The 15,396-nt window shown below is 32.4% G+C and overlaps 1 protein-coding gene across 5 annotated transcripts in view; it reads left to right on the forward strand.

Annotated features, from left to right (window-relative positions):
* The first annotated feature begins 3,216 nt into the window (after positions 1-3,216).
* LOC111709704 (uncharacterized) overlaps positions 3,217-15,396 on the forward strand; it is a 34,111-nt gene continuing 21,931 nt past the window's right edge. For 2 of the 5 annotated variants that reach the window (XM_023483575.1, XM_023483579.1), the window contains exons 1-5: positions 3,774-3,970; positions 8,058-8,138; positions 8,261-8,356; positions 9,295-9,357; positions 10,533-10,622. The gene's annotated coding sequence lies outside the window, so the exon portion shown is untranslated. Of the gene's footprint in view, positions 3,609-3,772; positions 3,971-8,057; positions 8,139-8,260; positions 8,357-9,294; positions 9,358-10,532; positions 10,623-15,396 lie in introns of those variants that run through there. The other 3 variants (XM_023483576.1, XM_023483578.1, XM_023483577.1) reach the window with 3 other exon arrangements.

A 15,396-nucleotide genomic window follows, 5' to 3' on the forward strand; every position in this document is an offset into this window, starting at 1 on the left:
TAATTTTTAACCGATCACCTTGAAATATAATAATTTTTAACCGATCACCTAGAAATATAATGATTTTCAACCGATCACCTAGAAAAATAATAATTTTCAACCGATCACCTAGAAATATAATGATTTTCAACCGATCACCTAGAAAAATAATAATTTTCAACCGATCACCTAGAAATGTAATGACTTTCAACCGATCACCTAGAAATTTCGAAATTGAACTTGATTTCCTAAGCCTTTAAGTTTTTATTCCCAAAACTATTTAAATAGGAAAAGAAAATGGAAAAATTTTACAGTTAATAAAAAATTAAAAACAAATATGGATCCACTGGTTTGTGCATCCTTATAGAGTATGGGACCGAGACCTGGTTTAATCCAGGTTCAATATCCTACCGTCCCTACACCCACCCTGAGAAGGATGGAAACTTCAGAACTGCAAAACTAAAAGTGATTATCGTGTATGGAGATAAACAAACCAGATATACAATTCTTGTGCTGTTTGGAGTACCTGGAGAGCAACCATTAAATTCATAACTTTATTATTGAAATTTTAGATTTAGCAAAACTGAGATTCCATGTTAAATCTGAGTTTAGGTTTGAGGCTCCAGGTTGTATATAGAGGTTGGTTGGAGGTTGGGGAGATACTGAGCCTACTACTGGACTGTTCAAACCTGGAGGATACAAACTCATTCAGTAATTCTTATACTTGGTTCCTGTAATACTTTACATGGTTCCTTTACTAATATACTTGGTTCCTTAAATACTATACTTGGTTCCTGTAATACTATACTTGGTTCCTGTACTATTAGTTTTCAGGCCCCAACGGGCGCTGAGCCCCCTCATGGAAAAAAAATAAAATTTAAGCCCCCCCCCCTGGACAAATTCCTGAATGCAGCCGTGCTTGGTTCCTATACTTCTATACTTGGTTCCTATACTTCTATACTTGGTTCCTATACTTCTATACTTGGTTTCTTAACTTCTATACTTGGTTCCTATACTGCTAAACTTGGTTCCTTCACTACTCTACTTGGTTCCTTCACTACTCTGCTTGGTTCCTATAATTCTATACTTGGTTCCTATACTTCTATACTTGGTTTCTTCACTTCTTTACTTGGTTCCTTCAGTACTCTATTTGGTTCCTTCACTACTTTACTTGGTTCCGATACTACTAAAATTGGTTCCTTCACTACTCTACTAGGTTCCTATACTTCTATACTTGGTTTCTTCACTTCTATACATGGTTCCTATACTTCTAAACTTGGTTCCTTCACTACTCTACTTGGTTCCTATATGGCTAAACTTGGTTCCTTCACTACTCTACTTGGTTCCTATACTACTAAACTTGGTTCCTTCACTACTATACTTGGTTTCTATACTGCTATATTTGGTTTCTTTACTACTATACTTGGTTCCATTACTACTCTACTTGGTTCCTATACTGCTATTCTTGGTTTCTTTACTACTATGCTTGGTTTCTATACTTCTATACTTGGTTTCTTCACTACTCTACTTGGTTCCTATACTTTTATACTTGGTTCCTGCACTACTATACTAAATATCTTCTAAAATTATAATTAAATTTAAATTTCATTTTACTCCGAACTTTAGATAAATGTTTAAATGTTAGAAATAAATATTGAACTTACGTTCGAGAGAATTCAGGGTCACCAAAAAAGATTTCACTTTAGAGACGAATTTACGGAATATTTTCAGTCTTTTTTCCAACGTTAATGGTCCTCTATGTGCTTTAAAGATTTTGGTATATCAAACTACAATAATTGGTCTTTCAGAATTTACAGTTTGTTTTCCTTTGATGTTGAGATCTATCTATACCTATTTTTGTCACCCTTTTTGTCTATTTACCCCACCCCCTTAACCCACTTTTTGCCACCCACCGTTTCGTTCCCTGTCCTAGTTTATATCCCCCCCCCTCCCCTCCTCGTATCTTCTTTCCCTTATACAATACATGATGAGGCCTGGGCTATATAGATAATCAAATTATATTCCTGATCTACCATTTTCCTTTTCTTTTCTTTTATATTTTTCTTCAAAATAGTTTTAAGCTTCATTTTAGAGAAGCTTTTGCAGGAAACAAAGGAGCCTATCACCATATTACAGATTAAAACTTGAAGCCCTTAACTGAAATGAATAAATCCACAGAGTGTAAGAAAAAATGTATTTACAGCATAAAAAAAAAAAAATATTCGATTAGAAAATTATTAAAATCAAGACGAAGCTTTCAGCGGATCTTCCGCCTATCTTCCGCCTCATATGGCAGATCAACCTACTGATTCTACGTCGGGACTGCCGATCCATTCGGCCTGTCAAGGCAAAATCCTCTCCTTCCACGGGGTGGAGGGGGTGTTGGCCTACATCTTAAAATAGAAACTCAGGCCATGATATCGGCTTGGATTTGGAAACGCAGCTGGAACGTGATTTCTGGCGTGCCATTGTTCATTTCCAACTGACAAATCTTGCATACAACTGGGACTTAGCTTGGTTTTGGTTTATATATCTATTTATATAAAGTAGTAATCTCGGTTTGTCTATTTGTTTGTATGTCCGATCATAACTACGGAACCCCATTACCGATTTATAGAATATGGATAAGGAAACATTGTAAACCCACGGGAATGTGATAAACGGCATGAGCAACCATAACAAGGATTTATCTTGTCTATTTATCATATAAGGACGACAATATTTATTTCTCTGGAACAGGGTTACCCACCAGGATAAAACATCAAAGACGACTGAACAGAATTTATACTCTCTGTGTCTTTATATCAATGATTCCCCGCAAATGTAAATTTGTTCTTTTCCTGATTAAATAAAATCCAAAAAAAGATTCTATTCAAATCATTAGATTTAAAGAGTTTAGGTCGTCTTAACTGTCTCATCTTTTGTGGGTAACCCTATATATATATTCCATATTTACAATCGCTTTTGTCGTCTCATCTATATTTATATACTTGTCAACCATTAACATTAAGACCCCCCCCCTTCTATGTAATGTCGTCTTCAACTTAAATGCTCCTCTCGGAGACGAGAATCCAAACCAAACAATTTCAGCCCGCTTTTCTTCTTTGTTCTCCGATAACGGAGTATAAACGTTTATCAATTGTGAACCATTTCAAAGTTAAACAAGAATATTTCTATTTAAAGAGTTAGTGACTTTCATCAACATTTAATTGTTAATCTTTTCAGAAGAGGAAATAAAGAGTTTTCTGCATTATCGATTTTGATTTGTGGGTTATACCTTGTCTATCTGTTCATCGTTAGAATCTTGTTCCTTAGCGACAACAATACTATATAAGCCCCGTTTTCTAATGTTAGAGGCTTATATATTATTGGTGTTTATGTGTTTTTGTTGGGTTACATTTTCAAAATTAAGTATTTAGTATAAAATTTGATAGTCAGTTTTGTTAAACTTTTATCCGTGATTAAATTAAACTAAAATTAAATTAAAAAGTGTTCATAAAGTTAAAAACTAATTGCGCAATCGACATACAATTTGAAAAATACAATACATTAGAGTTTAATTGATAAAAGTGGACTCCTATGTAAAGATTATCAGCTTTTAAAGTTCTTGTTACTGGATGAAAATATAGGTAAGTGTACGCCAAAGAAGTCTTAAATAGCTAATTTTCCATTGCGTGTCAAAGTCTAATTTGTACCATAGTGTTGACTTAAAGATTATTCAATAAACATTTGTTTTATTTCTAAGGAGTAAAAAATAACATTATTAAAAATCAACTATTTGCATTGAATAAAAATTTTACAAATGCGGGAAATATTTTTTCAAAATCCTCGAAAGTACATTTTAACGATTCTAAAAATGTGTAAATTTTCTGTTTTGATTCTTCATTTATCTACGCTTGCCGTGGCCGGAGGAATAACCATGCATTCAATATTTGCAGTGCTTTTTAAAGTATACAAGAGTAAAGAAATCTTTGAAGCTCTACATTTACAGGTATTCGAAAATTATAAAATAGTTTTTATCGTAGTGTTCAAAAACAAACACTGGCGCAAGTAGGGGGGGGGGGGGCCAACCGAGTTTCGTCCCCCCTCAGCAAATTTTGCCCCCTCTTCTCCCCCTCACACTTGACTCCAGCATGATGATCATGATTGTGGACCATCTTTTATCAAATTTTGTCAATGAAGAAAAACAAACCAACATTTTTCTTTGGCGCTTCGCGCATAATTTCTGATAGAATTTTTACTATTTTCTCGTTTTTGACTTAAGGAAAGTCTAGTCATTCTTAATTAATCGTCTCTAAAAACCTGTACATATGTTATAACAACAAGAAATATAATAAGGATTATATTAAACTATTAGAACTTTTGCAGACTATAAGAGGAAAACAGGGTAAGCCCGTTACTGGCAATCAGAAAGACTATAATGTCTTGACAGAAGAAATATATCGTCAATTACTGCCAGGAACTACTTAATACTTAGGACTGCACAGACCTACGATTAAGAGAGTATACATAGTATAGTATAGTGTAAAGTGGACTAATATAAAATTGCTGTAGACTGTACTAGGGGACTTTATATACATAGTGACTCTCTATGAATATGATGCTCCATGGACTATACAGAGTTTTCTATGAATATTGATACTCCATGAACTATAAAGAGTTTTCTATGAATATTGATACTCCATGAACTATANCTGCACAGGCCTATGATTAAGGGACTATATATAGTATAGTATAGTGTAAAGTGGACAAATATGACTAGTGGATGAATTACACAAAAATTGCTGTAGACTGTGATAGGGGACTTTATATACAGAGCGTTCCATCATATTAGATTATCTCCAATCTTTAGCGTCAAAATACGCACATGATACTCGAGAAATCTAGCATTTTCTGCAAAAAAATGTCTATTAGCCTTATTAAATTTTTTTAAATGATTCATTCTTCTTAAATTTTCTAATTTGTCCCCCAAATCGTAATTTAGACCCTTTGACGCGGTCTAATTTGATGTGGGACACCCTACATACTGAAGCCAGTGACTACTAAGAAATACATAAAAAGACACTAAAAGAACCGAATTCTTTGGCGCTTCGCGCACACGTTTAATTTACTTGTGTCATTCATTTCAAAGCTGTTGAAAGAAAATTTTGTTGAACATAAGAACAAGCCATGGATTTTATAAAAATATAAAGTAAGCACTGAGCCAACCCTTCAACAATTAAAGAATGCTGTTTTTTTTACTTCAAATCCTGAAATTGCAGCGGTTTTTTGAAAAAATTTCGGCAAGGGCTGTACCCCCTACCCCAGCCCCTCAAAATTTCATTTCGCAACCCCCTCACAAAAGTGCTAGTTGCGCCACTGTTTTTCTTAGATAGCTATTGAGGTAACGCGGCCTATTTATTCCCAAATTAAGTGCCCATATTGGATATCGTGATCAAGTGTTCAAGATTAACGATAAAAGTTTCATTATTTTTTGGTCCCCACTTGGTCTTGATTAGTTGAAAATAATTAGCCTCGACCGTGTGGTTTGTAGTTAATTTTAATACTGTGTTACACAATCAAGGTAGGACACAATAATGTGTACTGCAAATACACAATATCAAGATAGGACAAAATACTGTGTACTGCAAATACACAATCAAGGTAGGGCACAATAATGTGTACTGCAAATACACAATATCAGGATAGGACACAATAATGTGTACTGCAAATACACAATCAAGGTAGGGCACAGTAATGTGTACTGCAAATACACAATATCAAGGTAGGACACAATAATATGTACTGCAAATACTAGAGATGTGAACGATAGTGTAACGTAACGTAAAATGTACGTTTTTGTACGTTACGTTACAATAATGTGTAACGTTTGGATATATTCTATATAACGTGAACGTTAAACGTTAACGTTATAGGAGCTATGGAAGGTATTTAGTTATCTTTTCATTTACAGTGCTTTATTTAGCATACATTTATAAATTTGCAAAACTTTCAGTATCTGAACATTTTTGAAATACCTTACTCAAAGTTTTTAAGGATTTTAAAAGATATAATAAAATATTTCCTTTATTAGAAATTACAATTTAGGCGTGTTAAATCTCTTAAATATATAGTGTAATCACGCGAAATTAAGGGTTCTAAGGGTTAAGGGTTCTAAATCATGAAATTATGGCTGTCATGTGTAAGGGTCACTTATAAACACTCTAAACCAGTACTGCCTTCAGATAGATACAACCATTTGTCTAAACATAGGAAACAGTCACTTTATTTTTAAAAATTAATAAAAATTAGAAAATTGTTTCTTTATAATAGTAATCGCATTTTTTTAAACTCACCAAATCTGAACTTAAAACCTATTTAAACAGTTTTTTCATTTATTCTAAAAAGTATACATTTTTAAAATGTAAAATCTCAACATAATTTTAAAGATATGTAAAGTAAAAAATTTGACAAAATAAGATTTTACGTTGAATTAAGTCCCTTTTGTACAATGTTTGGAAACCTGAAAACCAAGCAATGTCCCTTAAGTTTTGAGGACCTTTCATAAAACAATCTGTTAGGTTAAAGTTACAAAACAATTGTTTTTTACAAATATTTATACATATTTTTACTAACAAACAGACAAGCCAAATTTATATATATACTAGCCTTAGTATTTTTACTAAATAAGTTGCTTCTTTTATATATTTATTATTCACACCTTTTATGTTTACTTTATATTTCGTTAATCTTTTTATTAACAATGAAAGCGTTGAATGCTTCGTGAAAGTTAGGACGTAGTTTGTTTTGGCAACAAAGAGGATTTTACTGGTTATTTCTAGTTACTAGCCTTATAGGGCGCTTCGCGCCCATCTTCTAAATTAATTGTGAACATGTTGTCTTTGTGTACATCGTAAAACAAAACAAAAATAATTCGCGGATTTTCACAAAAAATTTCGAACGATCGAATTTTGATGGAGACAAATATTTAAAATTTCAATCATTCATAAACCTTCCCTGGGGTCCCTAGATGTCCCACAAAAAATTTGGGCCCGATCGGTTCAGCCGTTTTGACGTTTATTGGATACAAACAGACAAACAGACAGACAAACAGACAGACAAACAGACAGACAAACAGACAAGCCAAATTTAAATATAGATATTATTAAGCACAAAGCCAACCCTTCAACAATTAAAAAATGCTGTTTTTTACTTCAAATCCTGAAATTGCAGCGGTTTTTTTTGAAAAAATTTTCGACGATATTTCTTCTATTTAGCTGAAGGGTTATTTGTTATTGGTTACATTAAATCTAGTTTCTGGGCAACCTTAAATGCGTCATGGTGGAATGTGTGTGAACTAGTTATTTCTTCTTCCTGACTGTTTTAACAGATCTATCGCCATCTTTTCGTTTCTTAGTTAGAGTTGTTGATCATTATTAAAAACAATCGAAAAAACGATAGTTTTTCTTTTCTTTTTTCTAAAAATAATCGTTTCGTTTTTAGAAAAAAACATGGGTAACTAACAAACTATTCGTTTTTAAACTTTTAAAAAACGAACAACTAAACAATGATACGATCGGTTTTCGCTAACCGTTTTTTTTTATAGAGGGAAGTGACTTTAATGTTTTCTGACCTGAGGTTTTTCTGATCTAAGGGTTTTCCATCCAAGGGTCTTCGTTTACATTAGTTAAGGAAGGGTCTTCGTTAGCGGTCGTTAACGATCATGAACGATCGAAAAAAATAAAAACGTTAACAAAACGGGGAGCTAAAACAAGCAAAGACCTCCTTGTTTTTCAATTTAAAAAACCCATATTTTTCAAAAGCAATCGTTTTTCGTTTTTTACGTCGTTAACAAACCGATCGTTTTTCGTTTTACAAAAAAGTGAAAACAATCCATCATCTTGGTAACTTTATATATCTGAACAACTTTAGTTTAACCATTACAACACAAAGAATAGGAGTTATAGCCAAACAATTATGTCTTTATAATTTTCTTGAAAATTGACGTTTATAAACACAAAACGGAGATCTATTCGATTATAAAATATTGCCTTATATCTATAACTTTATGAGATTGCTAGAAAATATAAGTAATTTAGTTGATGTCTGATGTTTTAAACCTAGTTGGAGGATTGATAATGCTTTGTGCCACATTTACCAGAAACAGAATACTATGCAAGGTGATACATATATGATATTAAATATGAATACTTTCATCAAAATAGTTTTAGCCATATTTCAAAATAAAATTATTACAATATGACACTATGACTCTATGATGCTATGTACTATAATACTGTAGGTTGGACTTGTATTCTGTTTTCTAATGGTATTCATCTCTTCTACATGGTTAGCCTACTTCTTACTTAACTTCTCCTGGGATACTACTCCAACAACAGTAAGCTTCAATGTCGTCTTTCCTCTAAGGACAAATGATAACACCGTTATAGTAGTTTGGATATAAGTAAAGAAATCCATTCGTCTTTGCCGTTAATTTACAAATAGATCTCTGATTGGATTATAAGAATTGAATAGACAGATAGATAGATAGATCTTGCCGCGTTTGCTATTCTATTAGTCCTGAGCTCTCACTAAGCACTAGAGTAAACTCTGATTGGATCAGAGACCATAACTGGACGTGTTAAACAAGTTCTGCCATTAGTTACTGCAAGATTTTCGTCATGTTTAATGAGATCCCATTAGGGTACGGGAGCAAACTGTGTGTCCAATGTTCAATGTTGGTGTCAACCATTAACATTAAGACCCCCCCCCCCCCCAATGTAATGTCGTCTTCAACCTAAAAGCTCCTCTCGGAGACGAGAAACCAAACCAAACTATTTCAGCCCGCTTCTCTTTGTTCTCCGACAACGGAGTATAAACACTTTTATTAATTGTGAACCACTTCAAAATTAAGCAAAGAATATTTTCATATAAAGAATTAGTGACTTTCCTTAACATTTAATTGGCACTCTTTTCAGAAGTTTTAATGTATAATAAAGCGTCATAGGACTCCCCGACAGTTTAACCCACAAATACTCTAATAGATCGTAAGAATCTTTTCATTATAAATTCGTAAACCATTGTAATAATTATTTATCATTATTCATTTCATTTTTTTTTAGGAAATAAAGAGTTTTCTGCATTATCGATTTTGATTTGAGGGTTATTCCTTTGTCTATCTGTTCATCGTCAGAATCTTGTTCCTTTGCGACAACAGTTGTGTTTATTGCTCAGTGGACTACTTGATTACATAATTTGAGCCGAACAGTTTTTTTCCTAGTTTGCACAGTGTGAATGGTACGTCCCATTCTATAATTTATATTTGTATTTCTCTAGACATCTGCAGTACTAAGTCTGTTGTCTCATCTGGACGTTGTTTGTGAAAATAAATGGGTTGTGGTAAGTATATTGTATATACACAAACCCTTTAAAATTAACTATCATTTATATTTATATTTGCACAGGGTTACCCATAAAGAATGAGAGATGAGTGTGCGAAATATATCAAGTCTTTTTTCTAACACTTTCGGTTCCATGCAACAATAAACTTATATCGTTAAACCTATTTTATGATTAAAAGAATATATTTAAGACAACAAACCTAATTTAAAGCTCATGTTGTTGAATTTAAAGTGTTTTAGGTCGTCATTGAAGTCTCATCTTTTGTGGGTAATTCTGTATCATAAACTTCTCATTATTTTCATTATCCCCGCCCCCTTTGGGACACGGAGTTGCCTATATTGTATTTACATCAATACCATGTAAAATGTAATGCAAATCAAGATGTGGACGCTCTCACGCAAAAGTCGAACAGTATTTTGCCAATTACGCCTTTTGTATTTAAGATAGAAACAAGGTTGTTGCAGTGTATATATCTAGGGCTACAAACATGTTCAAGTGAGTTGGTATTAAGGTAAAACCAAAGGTCAGGACATTACACTTGCAACACTTTAAAGTCGAGAGTGTCTACAAATTTGATGAATAACTTTCAGAGTTGTCCAGATTTTAGTGCTGAGAGCTTGAGCTATTTACTTTTCTTTCCTCTCAGAAACTACAGTAAACAAGCTCCTCCGGTGTATCTTTCTTGGAAAAATAAAATGAAACCCAAAATAATCAAATTTCAGAGTGAAATAATTTCAAAAATCACCAATCTACACAATTTGTAACAATATTAACGAAGAAGATTGAGAGAGTATTTTGGTATAAAGTTTTGGTATAGAGGAAAAAAGAACCAATTAGATACTTTGTAACATTATATTTTGGTAATTTATTTACTTTGTATTGTAAACAACTGGTCTTTTAGTAATAGAGATAGTATAATATTAGTTTTAGCAACCTTAACAAATTGGACTATGAACATGTTTTGCAACTTGCAAGTTGCAACTAGCATTATACCTTTCACCCCCCCCCCCATCCCAGCTTTTATAGTATTATTAAAAACCTTATAATGATTGAAGTAATTGTGATAAGTTGCTAGTGTTTCGAGATCGCACTTGAGTAGTTCAACTAGCCAACCTTAGTTCAGCTACTTCTCATTATTAAATGCTATCCTAGGAAACCATTTATTTCTTTAGAATATTGTTCTGAGCTGTCTAGATGTTCTTATCTCAACAAAAGCTTTAGTTTTCATGTTTCTCGTCGTAAAAAATAGAAAATCTCATCAGGTAATATTTTTTTATAGAAACTAGATTATTTGTGCAAATTGTAAATTCATTTTTATGTTTTTAACGTTCATGACAGTCTTTGAAAAGATTTATATTAATCCAACCTAAATTACTAGAGTACAGAATCCTTTCAACTTCATAATAATACAGTCTTTAGAATTCATTCATTTAAATATTTTTCAGAACAGACTTTATCTGACTTTTCTGGAATCTTTCTCATAAAGTTAACGGAAAAAAGTATATCTGCAGAAAAGCCTTTATAATAAAAATACCAGCAGAAAACAGTTGGAAAGCCACTGCACTGATGACTATGGGAAAACTTAAAAAATACTTGAAAATACTTTAATTTGATTAAGACTTTATGGTACGGTACTAATCCTTTTGGAACTTTTTAAACTTTTTTACAATATTTTTCTAAGGAATTAATTTGTTGTATTTCTCTACTGTTCTCCCAGTTTGGAAGGAAAATTGAAAACATATCAGTGTTTGCCCAACACAGTAAATTCTCCTTTGTTTTGAAACTAATCTCTAGAGAAATATATTTTACTGTTAGATATATTATTAACTCAACCCACAACGCAACAGGGTTACCCACAAAGGATGTGACTTCATAGACGACAGTACGGAATTTATACTGTCAGTTTCCTAATTCAAACCTTATTCAAATCATCAAAAAATGACAATAGTCAAGGCACAACCCTTAATTCAACCTTGGAATCGTCATATCTAAAGAATTTCACGCCGTTTTTACAGTCTTATTCTTTTGTAGGTAACCCAGTATTTACTTTTAACTTAATTGAATTGATTTTTTAAAGAAACAAACTATGCATCGCTAGGATGGTTTGAGCTGGTATCTTAAAATAACAAAAAAATTCTAAAGACTATATTAGAATATGCAAATTGCCTTACTTAATTCCTGGAGCTGGTTTTCCTAGCCTGGGTTTCAATCAGGAGAATAACCTGTCTAAAATTACGGGCTCAGTACTTCAAGTGTTAGCTCAACCTATAGTATAAACACATATTTTATTCTGAACCGGGATCGAGTTGAATGATTTTGAGCTAGGTCGCTGAACTACTTATCTGCAGTGCTGCATCTAAACATATGGAAAAAATCTTGAATCACCGATTCAAGACACGTGGTTGAATTACCTTTATGTAAACCTAGCTCAAATTTATTTAATCTGGTCCCAGATAAACTGTATGATAGAAGAAGAATTTAGAAAATATTCTTCTAATTCGAGAAGACCTCTTTAATAATCATTAACCATGATACATGTAAGCTCAATACTAATAATGAAATAATCTTTCTAAATAAATATAAATCTCTCACAGACAAATATCAGAATTTTCATTAGGATCATATTTTCGCAATTCCAAGTAAAAAGTGCAAATCTTTGAGGGGAGGGGGGGGGGGCGGTGCCTCGTTTCATATATTCTAATTTCCCGGTAGTAAAGTAACTTAAAATTGTACTTTAAGACGGATATTTTAACATCAATTTATCTAAATTACAAAATGTAAATTCTATGATAAATTTTTTGTAAATATAATATTGCAAAAATCAAATAAGCTTATTTTTACAGCATTAGCAACTTAATTCATTAAAAAAATAATAAATATTTTCAAAATATTTCTGAAACTGGAAATAACAAAACTTAATTTTTTAGACTTTACGTACTTCTAACCATTAATTGTTCATGCATGTAAACGCTATCGAAATATTAGAAAATGCTGCTTTTCTGAGAAATAGTGAACTCTATACATTTTATACTAAAACACTTAAAGTCTTTAGTGTCTTTAGTGTCTTTAGTATACCTAGTGTTGCTAATCTTTAATTGATTCGGTTTTTGTTGCATATTTCTCTATTCTCAGGGTTAAAGTTGGCCATTTTTTTCTAGGACAAGAATATTGTAAAGTTTGATAAAAGAAAACATTTACAGAATACAGTTTTTACATAATACAGTTTTATAAAAAGTTTTTAAAACGAATGAAAACGATTCAGTACACTAACTGTGCACCCCGACAATCAGGAAGATAAAATATTGTCCATTGTACACTAGCTTGATAGTAGACAGTTGTCAGCCCTGTACAGTGTTATATACTTTACAGGGTTAGAGATATTTACTCGAGTCTGTCCATTGATAAATACCCATATTCCATACTGCCATGCACTAAATAATGTTGAAGGGTACAAAACTTGCATTCTTGAATATTGACAGGAATGGTTAAATAATGACAACTATACAATTACACAAGCCCAAAAATCAATGTCAGGTATGTAACTCCCTAAACCTGGGTTTCTACAAAAGGAATTGAGGCCTTGTCACAAACCAGATTTTCGAATCCCTATATTTTTGCAAACCCAATGTCGTAGGCCTTAAATATTTCAAACTAAGAATTCTGTTAGATCAAATAATCTAAGTTTAAAATATCAAAGGTTTACATCATCAGGATGCAAAGATATAAAAGATTTGAGTTTGTGGCGAAGACTCAATTCCTATCTGAGCTAGAGAGCAACAGATACCAAACCTGTAGGCTGTAATGCAGTATATTTTCACGTCATACAAAGTGTGTCTCACTTACCTGACAATTTATAGATAATGCTTTATTTCATACTAGCTTGGGAATTCAGATTTGGCTAGAAATTGAACTTTCTCACTTAAAGTCAATAAAATCAATAATTTTAAAACCAAGCATTAAACATTCCTGTAGTTCTACTGAATTTCTAAATCAAAATTTGAGGAAAATCAGTCCAGGGGTTCCTGAGGTTTATTTAATTATGTAATGCACATTACACATTCACTATTATACTTTAAATTGTTATGTTTAGTGGGACACCCTGTATCTAAGTTTAAATTAACAAGCAAGTTTTTATCTTATTTTTGTTTAGGATTTGGTTTACTGGTCGTACAAGGACAGCCAACTGTATATTTAATATTTAATAAATTCTAATGATAAACTCTTCATTATTCTATTTGAGAACTAAGAACAAAGGTTTAGTTTGAAAATTTACAGCAATTTGGGCCCGATCGGTTCAGCCGTTTTGACGTTTAACGGCCATATACAGATGTTGATAAATTATAAACCTAGCCGGTAAGGACTGGTCTATAATGTATATATATTATAACTAATCATGGTAAAAAGGAAACTAATAAAATAGTAACTAGGAGTAAAGATAATGAGAAAGATATTACTGAGAAATATATAATTATTATTGATTAAAAAACTATATATCTACAATCATATAGATATATCTAAACATTTTCTCATCAAAATAAAAACTATTGGTCTTTACAGGAACTGAACTGTTCATTTTCAGTAAAAAAAGGGGGTAACGAGCTACTCAACGGCCTTTTCGTTCATGTAACTACCGCAGGTGCATCAGAATAATTGATTTATATGTCAGGCTCAGGGATATCTATTAACTTTTAATATATTTATTAGTTTTTGAATAACTATGCATCAGCTATATGTCAAAATCAGTCGTAAAAATATTCTAATGCAAAAATGTTGGTTTTGCCTCTATTTTTTTAATTTTTTAATGATTTTTTACGACTTTACCGTAGTTCAACGTGGATTTTTATGAAGAAAAAAAGACAGGCTTTCATTAATGAATTTATCTTAACAAAAACGTATTGTGCTGAATGAATTTGAAAGGGGAAAATCAATAATTTTACGTTATTATAAGAAACTTTTAAAATGCGTGATGAAAGGATCTGAACATTTTGTCGAGAAAGGGCCAAATAGTCTTACAATAATTATAAGTACACTTGTTGATATATTTTTTTTAAACATCATATCAATTCTAGTCTTTTTTAATGAAAAATACATTTTAAGAAGTTTTTTGAATTGTTTCACATTTCAGGGTTTGTGTAGTGTGCTGAGATTTAAAATGAAAAATTGAATAATATTGCGTAGTCTGTTAGTAATAAATAGCTAGGTCTAGAAAGCCAGATTAAATTGACCTGGAAATTAATAAAATAAAAAGATTGTAAAAACATGAATTATTGAACAAATTTTTTACAATTGGTTGAGTTATGAACCCAGCTAAACAATTGAGGGCGCAACGTACACCTCTTTTAAGTGTGGTGTTTTCTTATAAATGTGCAGTGGCCCCTCCCCCCCCCCCTCCTAACCTGGAATAGTATGTTCACGGAGGGTTGCTATTTTTAAAAAGGGGAGGGGGGGGGGTAGAAAAACAAGGAGTAGATGGTCCCTAAACTGCTATTTTTTCTACTTATTCGCAAAATATGAAATAGTATTACTACTTTTCATAATGAACAGAATTTTAATGCTGAACAATCAGGCCTAGACTTAGAGCCAAGCCAGGTCCCACACAATTTAAGTAAATGTTCATTTGCTGTATTTTCACTTTTCAGAATATTTATTATTTAATATTTATTACTGATAAACATGATAATTGTTTGATAATGAGTTTAGTTTTTGCTTATGTTTTCTTATCTTTAAAGCTTTTATGTGACGTCATTCCTCCTTCACACTCATCCTCCGTCTTCATTCTTTCTTCCACTCTTCCTCCGTCTTCATTCCTCCTTCACACTCATCCTCCGTCTTCATTCTTTCTTCCACTCTTCCTCCGTCTTCATTCCTCCTTCACACTCTTCCTCCGTCTTCATATACTCTTCCTCCGTCTTCATTCCTCCTTCACACTCATCCTCCGTCTTCAGTCCTCCTTCACACTCTTCCTCCACCTTCATTCCTCCTTCATACTCTTCCTCCGTCTTCATTCCTCCTTCACACTCATCCTCCGTCTTCATT

This window comes from Eurytemora carolleeae, unplaced genomic scaffold (assembly GCF_000591075.1).
Source record: "Eurytemora carolleeae unplaced genomic scaffold, Eaff_2.0 scaffold568, whole genome shotgun sequence".
In the NCBI taxonomy this organism is placed as follows: domain Eukaryota; kingdom Metazoa; phylum Arthropoda; class Copepoda; order Calanoida; family Temoridae; genus Eurytemora; species Eurytemora carolleeae.